The sequence below is a fragment of the Phoenix dactylifera genome, unplaced genomic scaffold, assembly GCF_009389715.1.
Source record: "Phoenix dactylifera cultivar Barhee BC4 unplaced genomic scaffold, palm_55x_up_171113_PBpolish2nd_filt_p 000801F, whole genome shotgun sequence".
Taxonomy (NCBI): domain Eukaryota; kingdom Viridiplantae; phylum Streptophyta; class Magnoliopsida; order Arecales; family Arecaceae; genus Phoenix; species Phoenix dactylifera.
In genome coordinates, this window is record NW_024068168.1 from 4,340 (window position 1) to 13,776 (window position 9,437).

General features: G+C 38.7%; 1 long non-coding RNA gene across 1 annotated transcript; it reads left to right on the forward strand.

The window, feature by feature from the left end:
* The first annotated feature begins 6,299 nt into the window (after nucleotides 1–6,299).
* On the forward strand, nucleotides 6,300–8,023 carry LOC120107227. The gene is made up of 3 exons (XR_005509129.1): nucleotides 6,300–6,512; nucleotides 7,268–7,584; nucleotides 7,701–8,023. It is a non-coding gene; the product is annotated as an uncharacterized LOC120107227 (long non-coding RNA).
* The last annotated feature ends 1,414 nt before the right edge of the window (nucleotides 8,024–9,437 follow it).

Sequence of the window (9,437 nt, forward strand, 5' to 3'; positions counted from 1 at the left end):
TTTTTCTAGAATTACTTGCTTGTTGGTACATTCATTACTATGTCTTAATCTAGGTGAACACTTTCGAAATTTAAAAGTTCATATTCTTCTTTTGATAATTAATCAAAAAAATGTTATGTAACTATTGAATCTTTTCTAGTAGCATAATGAGTTGTCTAACAAAGAGAAGTGGGCATGGCAAAACAATAAATAGAAATAAATATTGGGACTAGATTAATACATGTCGTCAACACATCAGAAGCCTGTGCATCTTGTTGTGTAAGTGCAAATACTCTTCCTTGAGTCTTTGGCCCCTGGCTTCCTTCCATTGCCTGAGTAGATCTATTCTCGTTTCTTTGTGGGCAGTCTGCAATTTTATGACCTATCTTACCACATCTAAAACAGGCACCGGTGTTCCAATGGCAATCCTTGTTAGCATGAGCCTTACCACATCTAGAACGTTTATTGATATTCACCTGCTTAGTGTTGTCACTCGTTGATTTCTTGTTCGAACTTTCGGCGTTTTCATTGCTCTGCCCCTGAAATTCATTCGATCTGTTCCTCTTCTTTTGATTTCTTTTCCTTTCCAACCGTTCATCATTAACTTTCCTTTCAATTATTAAAGTCTTATTTACCACAGCTGCATAGGTAGTCAATTCATAAGGTACCACTTGTTTTCTACTTTCAGTCTTTAGTCCCATCTCAAATTTATGCACTCGATCTAGCTCATCCTCGACTAACTTTGGAACAAATTTGGCTAGCTCGGTAAATTTAGCTTCGTATTCTGCAACAGTCATATTCCTTTGCTTTAGATGAATAAACTCCTGCTCTTTTTGCGTCCTTACACTCCGAGGAAAATACTTATCATAAAATGCTCCTCGAAATTTTTCCCAAGTGAGTGGCTCCCTATCCTGCTCATATTTATGTTCCAACATCCGCCACCAGTTGAATGCCTCACCTTGCATCATGTATGATGCAAACAAAATCTTTTCATCATCCTGGCATCTCAAGACAGCAAATGTTTTTCCATCTCTGTAAGCCAATTGTCTGCTTCCAACGGTTCTGTAGTCCCCTTGAAAGCTGGAGGAGCCAGCCTCTTAAATTCAGCTATACTGCTACGTTGTTCACATTGTTCCCCTCGTCCTTGCTGTGGTTGTGTCTGGGCCAACTGTGCTTGTTGTTGGAGCAACTGCTGTTGCACTTGCTGTTGCATCTGCATAAGGCCCACTCTGGTCTGCATAACTTGGCCTAGGCCTGGCTCCTGTTGTCCTGTCTGAGTATCACTAGCAGGATTGACGACTCTCTCCTGCTGAGGGGTGTTACCAGCTTGTTGGGGTGTACTGTCATTTTGCGGGTTGGGTGCCTTATTAGTAGCTCTGCGAGTAGTCTTTCTCGTCCGACATGGAGGCATCCTGATCTATGTCTATCAGATAGCATACCAATAATAAGCTTACCAGTTCATTACAAGTACATAGAATGGTTATTACAATCATCATAAACTAACGTCCCAATGTCCCTAGTGTCTACCCACCTACACTCATGTCATGTCAGAGTTTTTTTTTTTTTTAGAATTTATCCATTCATGCTCTGATACCATAAAAGTTGTCACGCCCCCGGCTCGCGATCTCACGCCCCCGGCCCGAGATCGCGAGCCGGGGGTCCGCGCCAACCGCCGCACACCCGTAGGAAACTCTCCCCACGAGCATGCAAGGCATCTTAACCAAACATCTCAGTTATATAAATAAAATAATTCAGCTGAAATAAATGCAATCTTATTCCATTGACTGACACAATTTATATAGTCTCACAGTTCTAAATACACAGCGGAACAATAAATATAAAACATCAATTTAAATAAAGCCTAATCTAGGATAACTTGTGCTTCAGTTCTTCTAGTCGCTCTCCCATTTTAAATCCCCGATAGGTTAGTTCTCAGAATCTGTAAAACAACAAGAAATTGTATAATGAGCTAGACAGCCCAGTAAGTAATAAACACCTTAACTAGTCAATTCATATAATAACATAAAATATAAATACAAATTACGATGAATCAACATAATAACATAATCAATTCCTTTTCAAGCATAAATTCTTTAAAATTCGTATTTTTCAAATATCTATATACATAATCATAAATCTGATTCGAAACAAATCATATTCATCTCATCAGCCTTTAGCTACGACCACACTTATACCCTGTGGCTAGGCCAGAAACAGAGCCGCACTTATACCCTGCGGAGTGGGCCAGAATACCGCACTTATACCCTGCGGAGTGGGCCAGAATACCGCACTTATACCCTGCGAAGTGGGCCAGAATACCACACTTATACCCTGTGGTGGGGCCAGAATTGCCAATGCATAACCCCCTATTGGCAGGATCCAGAACATAGCCAGGCTGAGAGTTCTAAATCTAATGCACATCAAAATTCTTTTGTAACATAATAGATATATCATAATCCGATCTAAATATGCATATACAATGCAAGAACAGTAATATAACAATAGTCTGAAAAATATTATTCCAATTTATATATCCATTTTTCATTCAAAGCATCATCTCGTAAAATTCATAAATCACATATAAATTTATTAACAATTTATTCGATACAAAAATAATATTATATAAATAAGAGTCTAGCGAAGGCAGTTCATTACTTACTTTGAACGCGATCCACAACAAATCCAATTAATCTCACAAATTCCTCGGAGGACCTAATATCCAAAAATCATATTTTCTTTTAAAACTAATCACAATATATATAAAAACTTAAATTTTAACATGCTCCCAGGGCCGACCCTGCCGAAGTGTCTAGCACCTCGGGTTCGAGTTCGGATTTGGATTCATATCCATAGACCACCCTCCTTTTATTTTATTATCATTATTTTTTTTCTTTCTCTCTTTCTTTTCTTTTCTTTTCTTTTCTTTTCTTTTCTTTTCTTTTCTTTTTCTTCTTTCTTCTTTTCTCTTTCTTCTTTCTTCTTTTCTCTCCCGACTCCCTTCCTCTCTTTCGGCGAAACAGGGATTCATCACCCCCTGCCGCCCCCTCCTCTTTGCTCTCGATCGAACCCAAGGGCGGCCGCGGCAGCCGGCCTTGGCAGCGGCAGGTGGTGGCGGAGCAAGCCCGGCCACCCCCCAGCGGCTGGCGGCGATGAACGCGCAACGGCGACGAGCTTACGGGCCGAAACCCCGTTTTGGACCCAAGTCCGGCGCTTGGCCGGCTCAAAACCACAGTAAATCATGGCTAAATATCACGGAAGGAAGGAGATGAAAGTTAGAAGCCCTTACCTTAGCCTCCGACGAAGACCGGCGATCCTCTTTCTCTTCGGCGGTAATGGAGGAAGAGGAAGACCCGTGCCGAAGAAGACCCACCTTTTTAATGGTTCTCTCTCTCTCTCTCTCTCTCTCTCTCTCTCTCCCCCTCTCTCTCGGCCGGCAGCGGCTCCTCTTCCAATCTCTTCAATGAGAGGAGAAGCCCTAAAAAAGAACAGGGGAGCCGGCTTCTTCGGGATGGCTCCCCCCCTCTCACCCGCCCTCACGTGCGCCGCACGTGAGGTCGAAATCCTTGGGCTGGGCCGGTCAATGGACCGGGCCCAGTTTCAGGGTCTCACAATATCCTTATTAAATGGCTTATTCTTTTGTTCTTGTTTTTACTGGATCTTAAGTACAAAGTCAATATATATTTGCGGTCAAGAATGAAATGAGAAATAGAAAAAACTAAAGTGAAGAAACAAGTAGAATAGAACGGAGCCATGGAGAAAGTTTGGTTCATTATATATTGAATTTGAATACTTTTAGACATTTAATTAAATAGCCTAATACTGTGAATGAAGGTCTTAGGGGCTAAAAAGTTTGTCAGGGCAGTCCTTTGAGCGTGTTTTGAAAAGAAGTGGTCGTCATAGAAATAATTTAAAAGCAGCACTGGGTCTAAGGATGCCACGAAGCTCAAGTTCGTCTTGTTTTTCATATTGAATTTTGCAGGCATGGACTTCTTTGGGAATTGATAGCAATTGTTGGGCAAGGTTAAAATTTTGCAATCTTGAATGGAATCATATTTCATATTGAATACCAAGCAAATTGTACAATCCATCAGTGTTGGGTTGAGTTTTGGAGCTTTAGCCAAAAAGATTATGGAAAATCAACAAAAATAGAAAAAATAAGGAAAAATAAAGCAAGTATTTACTTAACATTTTTCTTTGTATTTTATAGTCTGGAATTTCTCGGTATTATATATAGTCTCAATGGATTCATGGCTTTTAAAATATAAGATTTATCAGAAATAAAAGTGTAAAATGTTTAAAAAATTAAAGTTGTAGCACAAAGTTTGAAAATTAAATCAGATACCATTTTAATGTTATAAGACGCTACTTAGAATCTTATCCCAAAATGTGTGTGTGGGCATCAATTTATAAATTTTTTAACTTTTATAAAAATATATCCATATTTGTGAATTTTTGGCCTTTTTGTGATACATGACAAAATGTAGATAAGGTTTACAAAACTCTGTCTAGTTTGAGTCAAATTTAAATCAATAACATTTTTGTTTTAGAAAAATTCATGTTTCCACCAAATGTTTTGCAACTAAACACCTGACTGCTTACAAGCGATTCAAAACTACAAGTTTTGAGTTCAATCTTGCAAATATTGCATTCTAGGGGCTTACTCTTTATCATCCAAAAGTACCTACATGAACAAAGAAGAAATTAAAATGGCCATTTTTGTTCAAAATTAGGTTCCATAAGTTATTTTCTATCAAAACTTCAAAACTGACCCCAGATTCAGTTTTAGTTTTGGCTAAAAGTGTAGATTTTAATATCGAAGTTGCAGACAAAACTTCAAACGTTGTTTCCATCATCGCTGGATGATTAACTGAACATAGATTTCCCATTCCACTACCTTGCACATATCTTCAAAGTTGTGAATTGTGTGATCATGTCTAGTTGATGTTACCATTTCAGTTAGCATGCAAATGCACCATTTACTAGTACGCTCACTTCCGATAATTTCTCCACCATGATAAAGTTCAAGCTGCTCGAGTCTTTTTTATCATCCATTCCTCGAAAGATATTGCAAGAAGGGACATAACTTTTATTGGTGTGTTGTAGACCCCTATGTTTATGCACAGGTCAGATATATACTACAATTCTTTTTGTTTGCTATTCCGTGACTTCATTACTGGGTGATGCAGAAAGCCTATAACAAAGTCTATTGTGTGATTTTAGGAATTAAAGAAACTAAGATTTGCTATTCTGTGGCCTACAGCTAGCAGACCTAATGGTAAAGAGGAGTAATATTTGATGATTTTTGAGAGTGCTTCGAAGTCAAGATATCATAGAATAAGCCTAGAAAGGGTTACAGAATGGATGAATATTTTGATGCTGTTTCGGAGGATATAAGTTCAACTCAGATTAGACCTGTGGATTGGTTCGGGCACAAATATGATAGAGCTGAATCATTAGCGAAAATTAAGGTTAAAGTGGTGAGGTTGTTATTGGCATGGAGGCTGTCTTTTTCTAAGGAAAAAAATTCCTTTTGGGTTAAAAACATAACATATGGAGGCTGTGTTTATATGGGCTAAATGGAATAGTATTTGGCTGCTTAAAATTGTTTAGCGAGAATCTGGACGGATTCGTAATCAATCTAATGTTCAGATCTATTCTAGGTTGGTGCAAGCAGCTTCCCCTCATTTAAATAATTTGGCTAAGCTTAGTTTACTTATTTGACTTCATTTAAGGTTCTTAGGTTAAACAAAAGATGGAGGAGAAGAAATTAAGCAAGGAGATAGATATCTTGTAAAATCCTGTCTATGTTGGAAATGGACTTGTTCAACAGGCGAACCATGTAGGGTTCAGGTCGAGCTTACCCTTAAGGAATAACTAAAATCACTCATGCCCGGGCCTGGCTTCTGGCCTACTTACTAGGTCCAAGCTCGGTTACTGGAGCTTTGGGCTAGCCCAATCTAAATAAACAGTTGTTCAATTCCTAAATCATGCTTTTTCTATAGCTGGATGGGGACAACGGTAATTTGAAAACTATACAGAGTTGAAAGATGCAGATCATGTAACCATCCTTTTGTAGGTCAAACCCCAATAAAGAATAAAAAATAATATAAAATTTATCTTTCAATGAACGGCCTTTCCTTGGGAGAATATCAAAATTATGAACGTGCCGTCACTTGGCCAATTGTCCTCCAAGTGGGTGCTGAGTGAGATAAGCTTCACTTGGCCATATGTCCCTTGCACTGATAAAGAATACCAAATTATCACGTTCTTATGCTGCTTGTCGTCGGATCAGGGACAAGAAAATAAATAAATAAAATTTTGATTCTTCCCCTCTCCCTGGGAGAGGGTACTCCCCTCTTTCCCTCTCCCCAGGGAGAGGGAATGGGGAAGGGAAAGCCCGATAAAATCTCATTATGCAATGGAAGCCATCATGCAATCACCTTCCACATGCACAAGCATTAGAGAAAGCCCGATTAGAAGAGTTCTTAGGCAGAAGCTCAGCTTGAGGGAGATCAGCATGGCTCAGAGGAAAGGTGAGTGAAGTTCATTCAGGAACTTTTGATCCACATTGGAGAGTCCTCATTGTGGTCATATGTATTTTTATTGCCATTTGATCTCTTCTTGAGTATGAGCATTTGTTAAAGTTCCTTTTTAACGTTACCTGTTCATTATTTGTCAGTCCGCTCGGCTTGCTAAAGCCCGAAATCCTTAGGACAAGTTCCAGACTCTGCGGGCTGAGCCATGCCCGGAAAACAAACCTGTTTAATAAATAGACCAGGCTCGGACATCAGGATTAAAGCCAGCTTGGCCTGAATATTTTTTATTTTTCTTGTATTGTTTGTTTCTATTTGATCTATTTATTTACTTATTTGACAATTGTTGCTGATACATGAACTTAATAGAACAATAAGCATGTTTAGATTGTCAGCAATATTTAATCATTCATACTTCAGCCAGAAAACCCGAGATCCAACTTAAGGCCTGAAGCTCGAGTAAGGATTTGACTTGGACTTGGAAGATAAGCCTGAATCTATATAAATTATGTTGATATGCGGGCAAAGCCAAGCCCAGCCCGATCCACAAACACATCCACATGTAACATAAGAAGCCATGATGCACAACATGTCACGATTCCTCCAGCACTTTCCATTTCACATTGCTACATCATTAAATTCATATTAAGATATGTATTTCTACAATGTACCATCAAGTATCCTCAAGCATTTTCCGTTTCATGCTGCTACATCATTGAATTCATATTAAGATATGTATTTCTACAATATATTAGAAAAATCCAATCTTCGAGGAGATGCTCCTAGTTCCGGTGACAAAATTCTTCAAGGATCTGCTAAAGAAACCCCTAGCAAGCATGAGCCAAGCCACTTGCCTCTTCCTAAAGTATAACTTGGAGATAAGATGCTTAAGTTAGATATAAAATCGAACGACAAAGGTAAATGTTCAACTACAACAAAGGAGCTTCATATCGTCGATCTGTCAAATGGAACTAAATGGATAATCGATGACAAGATTGTAGTCGATCTACTCAAAAAGTACAAGTCTGCACCTGATCAGAAGACGAAAGATGAAATTATAAAACTTCTTCAGGTCAGCCAAAAGAGAAATTACATTGGACACAAGCTATAAAATATTGCCCATCCTCCTTTATTTTATCCTGTTTTATGTTTATCTAACATTTATTTATTTCCTTGTCTCACTTGCAGTCAAGGGTTGCTTCGTTGAGCACCAAACGTCGAGGCCGGCCAATCCCATGAGATTTGCCAAGCATCAAAGGACAGAGCAGGAGGTGGTTTGGATGGAAATCGTTTGGCTTGATGTTATCGCATATAATGAGGCAATGTGGTCTTTTACCTTTGAAGTTTGGCATAACCGTTTATGGTAGGTTTGTGAAAATTAAATTATATGCTTTGGTTATAGGGTCGAAATGGCCTGACTTTGCACGCTTTGAAGATCTTAGATTGCTAATAGAGGATAACAGAACGAAGTGTTAGTTTGGAATTATCAAGGAAGTTTTAAGGAGCAAAAATTTTTGGAAAATCCAAACAAACTATGTGGAATATAGGCTCACTTGCAACATATGGAATGCCAATTACAACAAGAAAAACAAAATCAATCTTAGAGCAAAATTGATATAGACAAGAAAACTAAAACAAATAATATAAAATTCTATTTTAGTGGGCAAATGAGGAAATATTAGTATTATCAGTAAGATATGGAGCTTGTTAGTTAAGGAGGGAGAAAATATATAAAAAAAAGGGCCTTTTGGCTCTTCGTTTTTTATAAAAAAAATATTAGTTAACATTTTCAATGCTCATTAGAGTAAGATATCTTTTTTAATCTCTAATTTTTATGTCAGCTGATTTTTTTTCCTAGATAAATAGTTGCTGAGCAATTTTTCCTAATATTCTTAATATAATTACAAATGGCCAATAATTTTAGCTAGGTGGATTAGGAAGCATCTTAATTGCAATGCGTGTAGCCTTTTTTTATTTACACGGAGTATAGATGCGTGTGCCTGCTCCCCAAATATTAGTATCTCTCTCAAAGAGAAATAAACCCTGCAGTAAAGAATACCTGGTGGATCATTTTGAAGTAATTTTTATTAAAAAAAATAGAACCCTCACGGAGTCCAAAATAATACTCAAATCTTTTCCTGCCGTGCATTATACGTTCAAATAAAATTAGATGGGGAGAAACAATATGCTTCTATTTATTAAATTCACTCTCTTGACTAAGATGACCTTATGAATTTGTTATATGAAAATTGCCTTCAAGCCGAATCTTGTAGCAAAAATCTTCAACGCCACATGCTTTATATTAAAATTCTTGAAGGCAATTGGTGGAAGTACATAAGATTTCCAATCCGTGAAAAGGAGGAGCTATTATTGGCACGTGCTCAGGGCCGGCCCGTCCGTTAGGCGACCGAGGCGGTCACCTAAGGCCTAGGCCCGAAGAAAGGCCCTGCATCGCTGAGAAATAGCTGTCAACTGTAGCTTGTCCCAATCCCATCGCCATGGCTGTAAAGCTGGTAAGCCGTAAACCTATCACCTATGGCATGCGGCTACGGGCTATTCCCCTTGTCCTTGACGTCTCCTTGCCTCCTTGGTCCCAATTCCCACTTTCCAGTTCCCAAATCCCAGCAAGGCAGCACGACTATTCCTTTTTCCTCCTCGGAAGTCAGACCTCATTTCCTTCAGGTATCATCGTCGATCAGTTCTTGATCCGACCCTGTCTCTTGGTTTTCTTTTTTCGATCCGGGCTCTCTATGTGGCCGTAGATTTCTAATTGGTTCTGGCTTGCTTTGCTCTCGTGATCTCTGTTGGCGATGGTTTTGTTTTTCCTAGCTTGGGTTTTGTATTGGATGGATTTGGATGGGTTTTTGTTTCAATTCATTTCTCATAAAGTTTGGGGATTTCAGTCGATCTGGAATTTAGGGGCTG